At 39.8% G+C, this 14,490-nt stretch overlaps 1 protein-coding gene across 1 annotated transcript in view; it reads right to left on the reverse strand.

Moving 5' to 3' along the window:
* The window catches only part of LOC309385682 (cGMP-dependent protein kinase 2-like), a 48,591-nt gene extending 44,743 nt beyond the window's left edge, over positions 1-3,848 (reverse strand). The window contains exon 1 of the mRNA XM_081940357.1: positions 3,811-3,848. The gene's annotated coding sequence lies outside the window, so the exon portion shown is untranslated. The remainder of the gene's footprint in view (positions 1-3,810) is intronic.
* Between the last annotated feature and the right edge of the window lie 10,642 nt (positions 3,849-14,490).

Raw genomic sequence — 14,490 nt, forward strand, 5'->3', positions numbered from 1 at the left:
TTTCCTTCCCCACACCTGTTTTGATTGCTTATTTGTACCCTATGACTATCTTTAAGTGTTGTACCTTAGGATTCGTGACGCCTGTATCTTTTATTTTATGTACATTGAGAGCATATGCACCATAGACAAATTCCTTGTGTGTCCAATCACACTTGGCCAATAAAGAATTCTATTCTATTCCAATAGCACAAGAAGCCTGAACTTAAATGAGGTGGTTTAATAACACACACACATCCCAACACACATTCCAACAAAACAACAAATCCTAAATCATGAGAAGTAGGAGCCAGACGGCAGGAGATAATGTTAGATCCTGATCTTAAAGGTCTTTCCACCTCAGACTGTCACTGTTTTATTTTAAAATAAACAGCAGTCTCTTTCTGAAACAAATATTATTTGGTCGCCTGGAATCTAAAACTCAGCCAACTGTCTCTGCACAAAGTGTTCAAATTTTTTTGAAAAAGGAAGAAGGTTACAATGAGTAGCTTTAGATGCCGTTAAAGTTAACAGCTATATTTCCTATCCAATTCCACATGGCTCTGGCTGGCTTATAAAACATAACAATATAAAATAGCAATAAACCCTAGAGCCCAACATTTTAAGTCCTAGAGCCAGCTACATAAATGATATAATACTGGGAAAAGTCTGCAGAAGGACACATACACAGAAAGAGAGAGAGAGAGAGAGAGACAGACAGACAGACAGACAGACAGACAGACAGACAGACAGACAGACAGACAGACAGACAGACAAACTGATTCCTCCTAAACTTAATTTGTACATTTAATGGCCTTTGGATTGCATACTGTTGCCTCTTGATCCCCTGCTTTCTTAGGGGTCCCCTGCAGCCCTCCTTAGTTGTCAGGCCAAATTCTTAGATCAGTGTTTCTAACCTAAGCAACTTTAGGATGTCAGGATTTCAACTTCATATCTTAAAGTTACTAAGGTTGAGAAACAGTCTTAAATCCTGAAACCCAGCTTGGTACTGAATAACGCCTTTGACTGGGTTCCCATAATATACTGGCTCTAAAGTAATCACAGCACGCTGCCATTGCCCCCCAAATCTAACCATCCTTAACCCTAAGCATTAGAATGTTTTGCAAGCGTGGCCTCTAGGTCTTTTTTCCCCACGGGATCAAGACTATTGTGAGAACACAGCCAAACAGATTCCTTGCAACTTTAGGATGTCAGGATTTCAACTTCAGATATCTTAAAGTTACTAAGGTTGAGAAACAGTCTTAGGCCCTGAAACCCAGCCGTAATGGCATCATTGGGTAGCCAAAGAGAAGGTTGTAAGCAGGGCCGGATTTAGATGAAAAGAGGCCCTAGGCTATTCACTTATGGGGCCCTTTCACCTCCCATTTTTAAGTTTGTAAATTACATGAGAGATAATAAAATACATCATTACTGTGATATATATCAATATATTAAATGAAACATGTTGTAATTGGTACTAACCTTTATAAAAAATGTGGCACGGATAATAAATAAAAATAAAAGGCCCCTCTTGATCTTGAGGCCCTAGGCTGAGGCCTAGTTAGCCTATAGGAAAATCCGGCCCTGGTTGTAAGTTTGGGAGAAGTCTTCCTTCACACTCAGCAAGCAACCTAAGGAGAGATCAAGTCATATCTTCCTGAGATCTGAGCATAAATAAAAATAAGGCTGCTCAGTTATGTTCCAGCACCATCTCTCCTAAGGTTCTCCTCACACATATTGGCTAGTCGTTCTCGACTCTAGGTGGCGGTGCTCATCTCCGTTTCAAAGCCGAAGAGCCAGCATTGTTCAAAGACGTCTCCGTGGTCGTGTAGACAGCATGACTAAATGCCGAAGGCGCACAGAACCCTGTTACCTTCCCACCAAAGGTGGTCCCTATTTTTCTACTTGCATTTTTACGTGCTTTCAAATTGCTAGGTTGGCAGAAGCTGGGACAAGTAACGGGAGCTCACTCCGTTACGTGGGCGCTAGGGATTCGAACCGCTGAACTGCCGACTGTTAGATTCGGGCAACGAGAGAACAGACTCCAGACGATAGTGACAACAACAGCTCTTTATTTAGTAGTAGTAGTGATCCAGCTTAGCTTGGGGTCGAGTAGCTCCCCTTTTATAGGGATCTGGTAGACCTCCCGTCCAATCAGAACAACCCCTTGTTCCCGCCCTAGTGGCGGACCTAAGTGGAGACTTACAGCGGTCTATGCTAATATCTAACACCAACCTTTCTGATTGACAAGCCCAGCATCTTAGCCACTGAGCCACGCGTCCCATTTCTCCTAAGGTAACAAATGCAAATTAGGCCAAAGGTGAATGGCTTAGGGTTACATTTATTACTTTTGGAGTGATGGAAGACCACAAACTATGGAAATCCACATCATATGTAGATCTGCTGGTCTTGAGGGGGATAATTTGTGGGGATTTCTTTGGTGTTTTTTTTATAGTAATTCCATTAAATGGACTATACTATAGTTTTCATGTGGTTCCTGGCTTAAAAAGTGCTGTCATTTCCCAGCCTTTTGGTTAAAGCGAGCTAGAGAGCTGGAAGACAGTTTCCAACTAGTCAGTGATATGTTCCTAAGGCAAAGCAAAATAAGGTGTCTCTCTCAGCAGGTTGTAAGTGTCACGAAGAAGAGGGGGAAAAAACCCTACTGTTTTCATTTGCTATATTGGGATTGTACTGTCAGAGACTGGGAAAAGAGCTTGAGAAATGTTCTTTCTCATGTATTACAATAAATTGGCTAGCATAAGTTTGGAAGAGGGTACCATTTTCAGCTCTGCTTCAAGCAGTAAAGCATTGTGGAGCCCGTCCTTAGACTCTCTGTGATCATTGATTAGCTTCCTTTGTCTGAACACTGCCCACTGAGTCTGTGCCATGCTCTCCATATGGCATGTGCAGTCTGAAAAGGGCAGGCCTGTAATGTGGCAAGGGCTCATCAATGCCTCATTTGCTACACACTAGTCCATAAAAACACTGCCATTACATGTTCAGTTACAGATGAGCTATCTTGTCTGGGCATTGGTTCGGCTGGAGGCGGGTGGAAATGTTTAACATGGTGATTTTCTTTTCACATGGCTACTTTCACATTTGTGCAAAAATGACCGACTGTCCTGCAACTTGTTAATACAAGCCAGCAGCTTGAGAACACATCCACCGCAAAAGGGTAAAAAGCATGACCAAAAATCAAGCTTGTCTGTCCTTTTGAAAATGCACAGCCTGGCTCAAGAGCCGAAAACTCTTGAGTCCTGAAAGAGCAAAGCTGAGCCAATGTTATAGCCTTTTATACCAGCTAAGTCGGATGCATAGCAGACTTAGCTGGTTCTAAACAGCCCTGCGGGAACTGGTAGGCACTCTGCACATTCCCAGAGCTATTCTTCTACTTGCTTCAGTTATTTTTAGAAGACAGATCTGGTTTTAAAGAAAGATTATCAGGTGAGTTTTGCAGCTAATTAAGCTTCCGCATACATTCCGATGAAACACACTTTTACTGGCATCTGAGGAATAATACTTGCCAAAACAGATTGACAGTTTCAGAGCCACTCAACCACAAAGACAGACAAGGAAACCACAGACATCTGTGTTGATGTTCATGTGTGATGGGTTGAATGAGCTATGTGTCTATCTCCTTCCTCCAAGGGATTTTCAGAAAATGGAATATGGGGTACATGTGTCTTAGAACTGCCCAATTCTAAGCCTTGGCTTGGGGTAGATTTTGCATCTTTCCTTTCTCTCCCCATCAAGAGGTCTAAGCTGGTGCAGAACGTCAGGACTATGCACAGGCTTACCCTCCCTCCATTTTCCCCAGAACACCTTTGAACAAACCTGTCCCTTGCGGGGATCCATTTCAGCTCTGGAAGCCTCGCGTGTTCCCAGCTGCTGCCAGCCACACCTTGCCTGTCAGTTACACATTAATCTGGGTGTTGCTTAATCCTCCTCCCTGCATTCCCCCTCCCCCCTCCCATCACAAGATGTGTCTCTTCTGTAAGAGCCTGGAGTTGCCTTCCCAGCTCCCTGCTGACAAGAAGGAAAATGGGTGGGAGCCATGCTCACAGCAGGACTTCTTCAGAGCCACAGTGTCCTCATGCTGCAAATGCAGAAAAAAGGTTTGCGATAGAAAATGAAGCAATTGAAGTACCCGGCCCATATTTATAGACACTCACAAAGAGGAACGCCTCTGCCTTGTGCAAAGTCCCACAATTACAAAAGACTCTGTGTGACTATAAAGGGAGAGGGGAGACAAGCAGGCCAGGAAACAGGTTTATTGCAAGGGCCCGAATGGAACAGGTATCAGGGATTGGAGGGAAGGTCAGATCCCACAACAAGAGGCCTCTTGTCTGCCCTAAAAAGACAGCCACTTAGAGCCAAACCTTGAAAACTACCCACCAAGAGCAGAGAGCAGTGCTGTTAGTTCTACTGCCTACAGTAGTTCCCATATAAATGATGGAAAATACAAAAAGGTATACAGGACTTTCCCTCCATTTTTCTCTCTCTCTTATTTCTTTTGGTCTAAACATCCATTCACCCCTGAATCCGTCCATTCTGGAATGCAGAATAGCCATTCACTCGCCAACTCACTGCTGCCAATTCCCCATGGACAACTCACGAGACAACTTGTTGCGCGCTCAATTCCACAATGTTATTTAATTATTGAAAATAACGTTAAAATATTTTCATTTTTGTCATTTACATTTCAACTTTTAACTATTCTATCCCACCATTTCTTTGATATCAGGTAACTTTTGTCCTGCGGCAAGTTGGCTGTGGCAAATTGCCCTGTAACAAGTTGGCCACGTTGAGTTGGCCACGGTGATGAGTTGTCCTAGACCAATGATGGCTAATCTTTTTCTAAAGGTGTGCCAAAATTGCACGTGCACATGCTATTGAATGCATATGTGTGCCCACCAACCTGTGCATACGCGCACAAACTCCCACACACCTGCGCATGCGAGAATCCCCTTCACACGGGGGGAGAGTTTTCACTCTCCCAGACTCTGGATGCTTTCCTAAAGCCTGGGGAGGGCAAAAAGGGCCTCCCCTTGCCCTCTGGAAGGCTGGAAATCAGCTGGGAGCTGAGGGCTGCCGTGCCGGCAAATATGGCTCCGAATGCCACCTGTGGCACGCGTGTCATAGGTTCGCTATCATGGTCCTAGACCCTCTGGAATGTTGTGTTAATGAGACTGAAACAACAGATCCAAGTTCAGATGATAACAGTGGTTTTCTGGTCACCAGAATAATACCAGGTTTTAGAAATACTATGGATGTTAATCAAGAAGCAAAAGGCAGCCCTGAATTATTTTCAAGATCTGAATATTGAAAGTGCAAAAAAAAAAAATTACACATGAGCAGGACAAACCATGATTGGAACTGGATTATTCCAGCATGATTATTCTTCTCTTTCCCTGACCCTCCTTTTCATGTATGGCCTTGAGACAAAGAGACTGATTTTGCTTGTTCCAGGAAAGAATCAAAGAGGTGCAGCAAGAAACTAGAAATGGAATAGTTCACTTAATTTTCTCACACAAGCTTTTTTAAAGAACAGAAATTGTTGAAGAGAATGTCAGTTCCTTTTCAAAACAGAAACAACTGAAGGGAGAACAGAGTTAACATTTACACCATCAAGCCTAACCTTGTGCTCCATGCAGGAATCCAAGGCCCTTCCAACCAGTGGTTGTTTAACCTCAATCTAGTATGAAGGGCAGCCCAATGTTTCTCTACTAATGGGTTCCATTGTCAAATTTCTTGCACTGTTTTTCCCTATAATACAATTTTTTTCTATACTACAGAGTATAATACATATTCTGTGCCCTGCACTCTGAAATGATAGAGAATAGGTCTTCATCTTCTATCTGACATTGGGACTTGAAGAGTGCTAACATATGCTAGGTTCTTTAATGTTTTACCCTACTTAGTAATTTGTTGTCTGATAACCTTTTTGCCTTTCTCTGACCCTTTCTGGCTTCTCTGAATCTTTGACATGTGATGCCCAGAATTGGATATGGTACTCAAGATAGAAGAGCCAAATTGGTGTAGGGCTTAAAAGCACAGAGTTAGAAATTGGGAGATTTTGAGAGTCTAGTCCTGCTTCACATTTGACATCAATTGGGTAACATTTGGCCAATCACATTCTCAGCCCTAGGAAGAAAACAATGGCAAGACACAATCAAAAAGTTACCAAGAAAACTGAAAAGAGTTTTCCAGGAAATTACAAGGAGTAAAGAAATAAACTTATCCCCTACAACCCCCCCCCCCAAAAAAAATCTCAAATTGGAATCTAATCAAGACAAAACAGAATGGGATAATTACTTCCTGTGATTTAGAAATTTATATTAATGTTGAAACAGTTTACAATTGTATTTGCCTTCTTTATAGTCACATCACAATGCTTACTCAGTTGCAAATACTATTATTAACTAATTGGGTAGCCCCCATCCTATACCTCTGGATTTGATTTTTGTTTCCTAAATGAAAAATATTGCATTTCTCTCTGATAATTTGTATCTTTTATTTGTGCATCGTTTTTTCCAAATTATTGAGATTGTTCCAAATTTTGTAAGTATTCTAGGATAGTTCTCCCACGCATTTTGGATCAGATAGAGATTTGGTAAACATTTTCTTTTCTAGTTCATCCAAATCATTATAATATTAACACAGGAGGATCTGGCACTGAAATTTATGGCAGTTACCCAGTACCTTTCTCCAGTTTGATAAAGAAATATTTATAAGCACTCTTAAGGCATAGTTTTCGAGCCAGTTATGTATCCATTTAACTGTCATGCTATGCAGTCCATACTTAACTGGCTTGCTAATCAGCACAAGATGGAATACTTTGTCAATATAAATACAATGCAATGCTGAATTCAATGTGCATTAGACATAATATCATGGCATCTCCACAATCCACTAAACTGGTTGTTTGATCAAAACGTGAGAAATATTAGCCTGGCAAGATTTATTTTTGACAAGTCCATTCTGACTTCTGGTACTTACCAGATTGTTTTCAAGGCACTTTCAGATCTATTTGTTTATGAACTGCTTTAGAAGCTTTCTTCGTATTGATCTTAGGCTGATTGGTTTCTAATTTGCTAGCTCTTTTATTTTTGGAGATAGGAATAATATTTCATGTTTTTCAGTCATCTTGTACCTCATCAGTTCTCCAGAATGTTTGAAAGACAATAAATGAAGCTTCAGTAGTTCCTTCAGTAATCTAGGATTGGATGCCTTTAATCAGGAAGATTTAAACTCAAGGAGGAAAACTAACATTTCAACTAATCTTAAACTTCAATCTTTTCTCTTTATCTTTCGCCACAAGATTTCCTACGAAACATTTCTTGCTGTTGTTGTTAGGGAAAAGGCATCTAAAAATAGGAGTTGAGAAGCATCCTCTCTTCTTTATACCTGTTAGCATTTTGCCAACTGAGCAGTTGATATAGTGTTTTTCTTTTCGTTTTTACATATCTAAAAATGTTATTTTATTATTTTTCTCATTATTAGCTTCACCTCATTCTTAGCTCTAATTATGATTTATTCTATAAACCAACCTCTGGCTTGATTTGTATTACCTTTTTAAAAAGATAATATCTGTACACAGGGTGGGTTCCAGCAGAGAGTACTGCTGGTTCGCTCAAGGACGCACCATGTGTGTGCAAAACCGATTTGGGGATGTGGCAGGCCTGGGTCACTGCCAGTTCCCGGGACCCAGGCCCCCACTGGCACTTGGCCAACATCTGCTCAACAACTTTAACATCGATTCCCAATAGAAAGCCAAATGGGTCGTTGAATGCCCAGACATAGGAAAACATATAAATGACCCCACAAAAAAGGTGCCAGGCTTTGAACTACCATGTCAGCAATGGACAATCCTGAATAGGATTCACACATGGCATCTGCCGGGACTCACTGTATCAATGGGGCATAATATACTCCCCCAGTGTGATTGTGAGGTCACAATGAGATCAAATTGTAGATCTCATTGTGACCGGCTGTAAGCTGAGGGCATATACAGCAGAATCTGATTTTTTAAAACTATAAATGATGGTGTGCTTCAATAGTTAGATGGCCTAGATCAGGGGTGTCAAACTCAATGCCCCCCCTCCCCGCCATGGGGAGCTTGCCTGCGGGGCTTCCCTTGAAATAGCAAAGGGCCCGACTGCAGCGCCTCTGCCAGCAAAAACAGAGCCTGGGAGGGCCACAAGCTCCATTTTCGCTGGCAGAGGGCTGCATATCCCCATCCCCGCCCAGGTCAACACAGGTGCTCCCGACAAGAGTTATGTTGGGCTGGCCACGCCCACCCTGGCCATGCCCACCTGCCCCCCCCCAAGGTCAAACACAATCCTGATGTGGCCCTCAATGAAATCGAGTTTGGTAAAGCTTTCAGATTTGGGTTTTCCCAGATGTGCCAACATGACATCTCTAATAAAATGGAACTTTGAGGAACTTCAAGCCTCGGAATCTTCTTTCCTTGGGGGTGTTACTTGGAACCCTGACATTGGCCTATCCTAGACACACACACACACACACACACACACACACACGTGTGTGTGTATAGCTAGTCCATGTATGAAATGCCATGTGTTAAACAAACAAACAAACAAACAAACAAATCTTTTTAAAAAAACGCTATAATTGGATTCCTACCTAGGATTTAAAAAATCACAGCTGATTCAGCAATAATGTTTCATATTTATTGAGAAGTAAACGTTCATTTCCTCTTTTTGAATAGGGTTGAGGATTTATAAGCCTATTTTAAGTAACAAAGCACCATAGTATTTCACATCTCAAAACAGCAGGAAACAAAGCTGCTAATTTTCACAATTCTAGATGGAGAAAGCTCTGGGAGTTACAACGAAGGATTTGGGATTTGTTTGTTTAGTGATTATGTAAAAATTACTTCTAATTCAGTCCAAATTCAGTCCAAAAGACCATCAACTGCTGGCCAACAGTGATGGGCACAGCTCTACTAAGGTAAAAGGACGGGGGAAAAATTGAAATCAAGAGTGAGATTGACTTCTTCTGTGTGTAGGTTGTTTTCAAGAGTACAGGTACATACATAATTAGCTTAGTTACAGAGGCTGTATCCAAAACAATCTAAGCATGTTTGGCATGTTATTAGCTTTACCTGTGTACCACACTATTCCGGTAGCTTTTGGTTTAGTGTACTGTGAAAATTCAGAAAACAGATTTGCACAAGAACTAGGCGCACTGTTTCTCAACCTTGGTGAATTTAAAAAGTATGGACTTCAACTCCCAGAATTTCCCAGCCAGCATGGTTAGCTGGGGGATTCTGGGAATTTAAGTCCACAAATCTGGAAGTTACCAAAGTTGAGAAACACTGATACTAGGGTAAGCAAATGGGGTAAACCCAGCTTCTGACTACAGTCTCTCCTAATGCTAGAGGTGTGTATATTGTATGTGGAAACTGTTTGACTATTCTGCTTTAATTAATCATGAAAATGTTTGTGGCTGATTTATTAGTTGTTATTTACTCAATACCCAGGCATTAAGTTGCAGATTAATTTGTGACTGGACATTATGAATGGATGGATGCCTCAGCATTGGTAGTTTTGTATTTTGCATTTTTATATTTATTTGTACTTGCCATTACGAGATTCTGATTGCTTTGCATTGTGCGCAACCCAGTGTTATTGGCTTAAGATGACCAGCCATATAAATGTCCTTTTTGTATGTGGACGGAAATACATTGAGCCCATTCCTCAATCCACATAAAATAAGACATAACAATTTAACAATTTTGGTTTCAATTATGTCTGACTCAGTGAATGAAACATTAATTGTCTGATTCTCTTGCTGATTCACTGAAATGAATTTTTTGTAGATGTTTTCTTAGGTTAGCAATGAATATTCTGGAGAGGGAATGTTTGCGGGCGACTTGAATCTGTGGGGGAGGTGAGCTGGTGTGCTTGTTATTATACTAATGTGATATGGTTTTGATGTGATTGCAGATTCCTATTGTTCCCTATTGTTTTATGTGCTCCCACAAATATAGCTGCTTACAGTATCTATGTGCTCTTAATATCAAGTGTAGTTTGATGTAGGCACGAAAAGCAAATCAGAATAATATTTATGCTGTTTATTTCATATTGCCGTGATTAGAATGATTTTAAACAATAATTATTTTCTTTGATTTGATTCTTTCATTTTTTTAAAATATCCTTCGTTAAATTTCTACAAAAGGTAAAATATAACAACAAAGAAACAAGAATTGGGAAAAAAATGTAGGAGGGGAAGGAGGAGCGAAGGAATAAAGAAAAACAAAAAGAGATACAGAAAGTGTAACTTCCTACTTTCTTTGACAGTTAGAAATAAAAAATACCTAAATATTTTGATCAAAAATGTAATAACATACAGTATTTCTATAATTATAAATATTTCTAAATGTCAGATCCCAAAATAATGTAGTATTCCTTTCCGTTTCTAGGAAAAAGTTTAGCGGTGATTTCCATGTGGTAACATATTTAGACAAATGAGTTGATGTCAAGTGTGTAAATGAAGAGCAGAAAGTAAAATATGAATGAGTTGCTTGATTATGCAACACCCACTGACTAAAAAACAGATGCAGAATTGGGAAAGATGATCCCCTTTGATCTTGGGTAAACATTCTGTGCCTTCCCCACTGGAGAAATAGGAAGAAAATGAACGACACCCAGGAAGGTAGAGCGCTCCCTCTAGAGGTAAAGTAGAAGGAATGATAAATTGGGTTAATTAAATCATCATTTTTGCAAAATGTGTTTCTCAAAGACGCAACTAAAAACAGTCAGTTGGCACTGACCTTTAACATTTAACTTCTGTCAGGGTGTGATTCAATCAGTGCATTCATTAATTCTGTGTCCAACTGGAATCAAACTGATCAGTGATACTTTTCATTCACATCCATCCCTGCCTTATTTTCACTATGAGATCTAGCATTATAAGCTCCTTGGAAACAGGAGCCTGTTTTGCCTCGTAACTTTGAACAGCACCATGTGTGTTAGTAATATTGCATATAAATAAATACACTTTACAAAATGGGAAAGGGCCAAGCCATGTTATAAAGAAAGCTAGTTAGGAAGGTTCTGGCACTACTGAATAAGATTTAGCAGCTCATAGTCCAGGTGGATTAGCAAAGCACATTGCATAATAAATTGAAGTGGGATTGGTAATTTGTTTTTCAATGTACTGTGGGAACTCGGCTATTGTCTGAGCATGATGTGTGAATCGGATCATATATTAAACCATAAAGGCATAGAATATTAAAAGAACACAGCAAATGTGTTTTATTAGCATGTGTTTAGAATTCAGCATATGGTATGAAACTGAGTGAGCCTGCAGCTGCTCTTCTACACGATCCAGTTTGATGGTGTCTTCCCACCATTACCATATTTCTAAGTGAATCGCTCACCGTGCTGCTGGTTTTGTATTTACTTTTGCTAGTGCTCCATATCCAATTGCAGTATGGAGACAGAGCTAAATATTTAGGACCTACATGTTAAGTGTCACATTCAGTGCTGTAAAGAAACAATTTAAATGCAGCCCACATAAGCCAAAAGGTTGGACATCCATGGTGTAAGAACCTGTAGTCCTCTAGATACTGCTCAACTACATAGACATTACGCAATAATGACCAAGTGAAAGCCACTGAAAAGATAAGTGGCTTTTCAGGTTCAAGAAGCTTAGAAGATGCTGCTGAAGAGAGTTGGATGAAAGCAAAAGGATTCCGTCAGATAGTTCCTTACAAGAGAGTCACTCACAGTTGTCCTGGTGCATAGTACAGCTATGTGGCATTTTGCAGAAAACACATCTCCATGGTATCAGGATTCCAAAAGGCAGGAATTGAAAATTTTAGATCCATTTCACTTTTTAAAATGGAAAGTGAAGGCTCTTCTGCCATCTTATATATCTTCTCATAGATGTCTGCTTTTAGAAGCTACTTTTTGAACGTAACTAGTATACGAAGTTAGCACCCACACTTCTCCTAGAAAAATGAAATATTTTAGGAAATATTAAAGGGCAGAATATTACCCCCTAAAAGGGAGGAAGAAACTCATCCCCCCACCGCACTTTTGTCAATGAGCCATTAAGGCCTGGGCCAGTCTATTCTACATAACAAAGATCTCTCCCCTTCAGCTCTAGGGTGATGGGATTAAAGCATGATAGTATTAGCCCTTTACCTATCTCATCACATGGCACCTGGGGAGATTACATAATCACCCAGTAAATCAAGCAAGCCTGGGAGACAGCCTACAGAGTTGCCCCTGCATGGCCCCATGGGAGTCTGACAACCAATCAGAGTACAAGCTCAAGTTCAAAGCCCAGAGAGGGCATAAAACCAGGGACTTTCAGCATCTCTGCCTCTTTTTTCCCCTTCTTCAACATCTTTGAAGCATGTAATCCCCCTTTTCCCCAGGACCTCAAACCATGTGGTCATGTCCACCATTAAAACCATCTTTCCAAGCAGCTTCCATGTTTCCAATGTCTTTTTCCCCCTTGGAACTGAACCCAGAAGGACATTTCTTCCAACACTAGAAAATACCTATTTACTACATTGCAACATCATATAGATTTTTGCAGCACCCTCTTCTATTATAGGGCATTTTAAAGCATATCATCAGGTGACCTTGTCTTATATTGTGCATTCTGGAAAAGTGTTCCAAAAGGAAAGTAAGGGAAAAGAATATAAAAGAAGAAAGTATACAAGTGAAAATTATGTACAGGAAGGAACAAATCAACAAAACAGTTGTTGGGTGGTCTTTTCTTTCCAAGCCTTTTTCTAAAGTAATTTTCTGTCTTTTTTTCCCTAAAGTACACTGCACTAAACCACCCTACAGGCCCCTATTGTCTTGCCAGTTAACTATTGTTATTTTCTTTATTACCTATAATTATGATGCTTCAGTGTGTTTTTCTCAACAAAACTTAATTTCCTGAAACATTCTGACCTTGTCTTAAGTTCACTAGTTAATTGTATTTCATTCCGATATATGTGATTAAATTATATCATCTTTGATCCAGCTGTTTCAGCCATGTGCACATTAGAAGGCAATACTATAGCACAAAATTGGCCTAAATCTTCTATTATCTTTAATCTTAAGAGGGTTTCAGGGACTTCTAGGGGGGGAAATGTGAATTGAAGATGGTTCCACTGAGAGTAGAACCAACAACTTGTAAAGATTAGAATGCTAGGTAGATAGAATGAGATGGCAAATGAACTGATCTAGAAATAGAATACAATAGAATAGTAGAGTTGGAAGGGACCTTGGAGGTCTTCTAGTCCAACCCCCTGCCTAGGCAGGAAACCCTATACCATTTCAGGCAGATGGCTATCTAACATCTTCTTAAAGACTTCCAGTGTTGGGACATTCACAACTTCTGGAGGCAAGCTGTTCCACTGATTAATTGTTCTAACTGTCAGGAAGTTTCTCCTCAGTTCTAAGTTGCTTCTCTCCTGGATTAGTCTCCACCCATTGCTTCTTGTTCTGCCCTCAGGTGCCTTGGAGAATAGCTTGACTCCCTCTTCTTTGTGGCAACCCCTGAGATATTGGAACACTGCTATCATGTCTCCCCTAGTCCTTCTTTCTCTTAAGCTAGACATACCTAGTTCCTGCAACCGTTCTTCATATGTTTTAGTCTCCAGTCCCCTAATCATCTTTGTTGCTCTTCTCTGCACTCTTTCTAGAGTCTCCACATCTTTCAGGGTTCCTCTCAAAACATGGACAGGGGGGGTTCTAGATGGTTCTTCCTCATGAGGAAACCACAAGAAAGTGGCCTCTGATTAATTTAAGTCATGGGAAATGAGGAACACCACCTTCACCAAATCCCACAGCTGGTGCTTTTATATTCATTGGGGGGGGGGGGATTTGCATACTTCCTTTTCTAATCACTTTTGGAAATTGCTTATTAATTGCTTTTCAGCTTTTAGGAAGCTTTGAAATGCTAAGATAATATTTTTCAATCCTTCATGAAAGAAATTTAAAATGCATGTTTAAGAACTTAAAAATTCTTGCTTAGGAGAGTTAGAAATGGCCTAAGGGTTCAGGTGAATTTGAAGTAAGATTTTGAAATTAATTAGAAGAATCTTTCCTGTGGGAAAATACTGTTATTTTGAATTTAAAAAAAAAAAAAAAAATAGGTTGAGACTTTGAAGGTTGAACATACCCTAGAAGGAACTAAAGATTATAATTAGAAGAGAACAACATTTAAATTCACTTGCTAATTTAGAATGGACAACATACTTTATTGTTGGACATATTGGGATTGAGAAGATCATTTGTATTTTAAGAAAGATTGATAAATTATAAAATTGTTATGAATGGATAGTCATTTCATTATATATATTTCTTTTTCTTTACTATATTCCTATTTTTTTCTTTTTTTCTTTTCTGCACTTTTTTCTTTGTTTCTATTACTTTTTATTAATATAACACCTACATTTCAGCCATTTTCTTAACAATAAAAATAAACTAAAAAAATAATTCGAATTTCACTTTGGAATACCATACCATAGTTGTAGCC

This window comes from Natrix helvetica, assembly GCF_964273705.1.
Source record: "Natrix helvetica genome assembly, chromosome: 2".
Taxonomy (NCBI): domain Eukaryota; kingdom Metazoa; phylum Chordata; class Lepidosauria; order Squamata; family Natricidae; genus Natrix; species Natrix helvetica.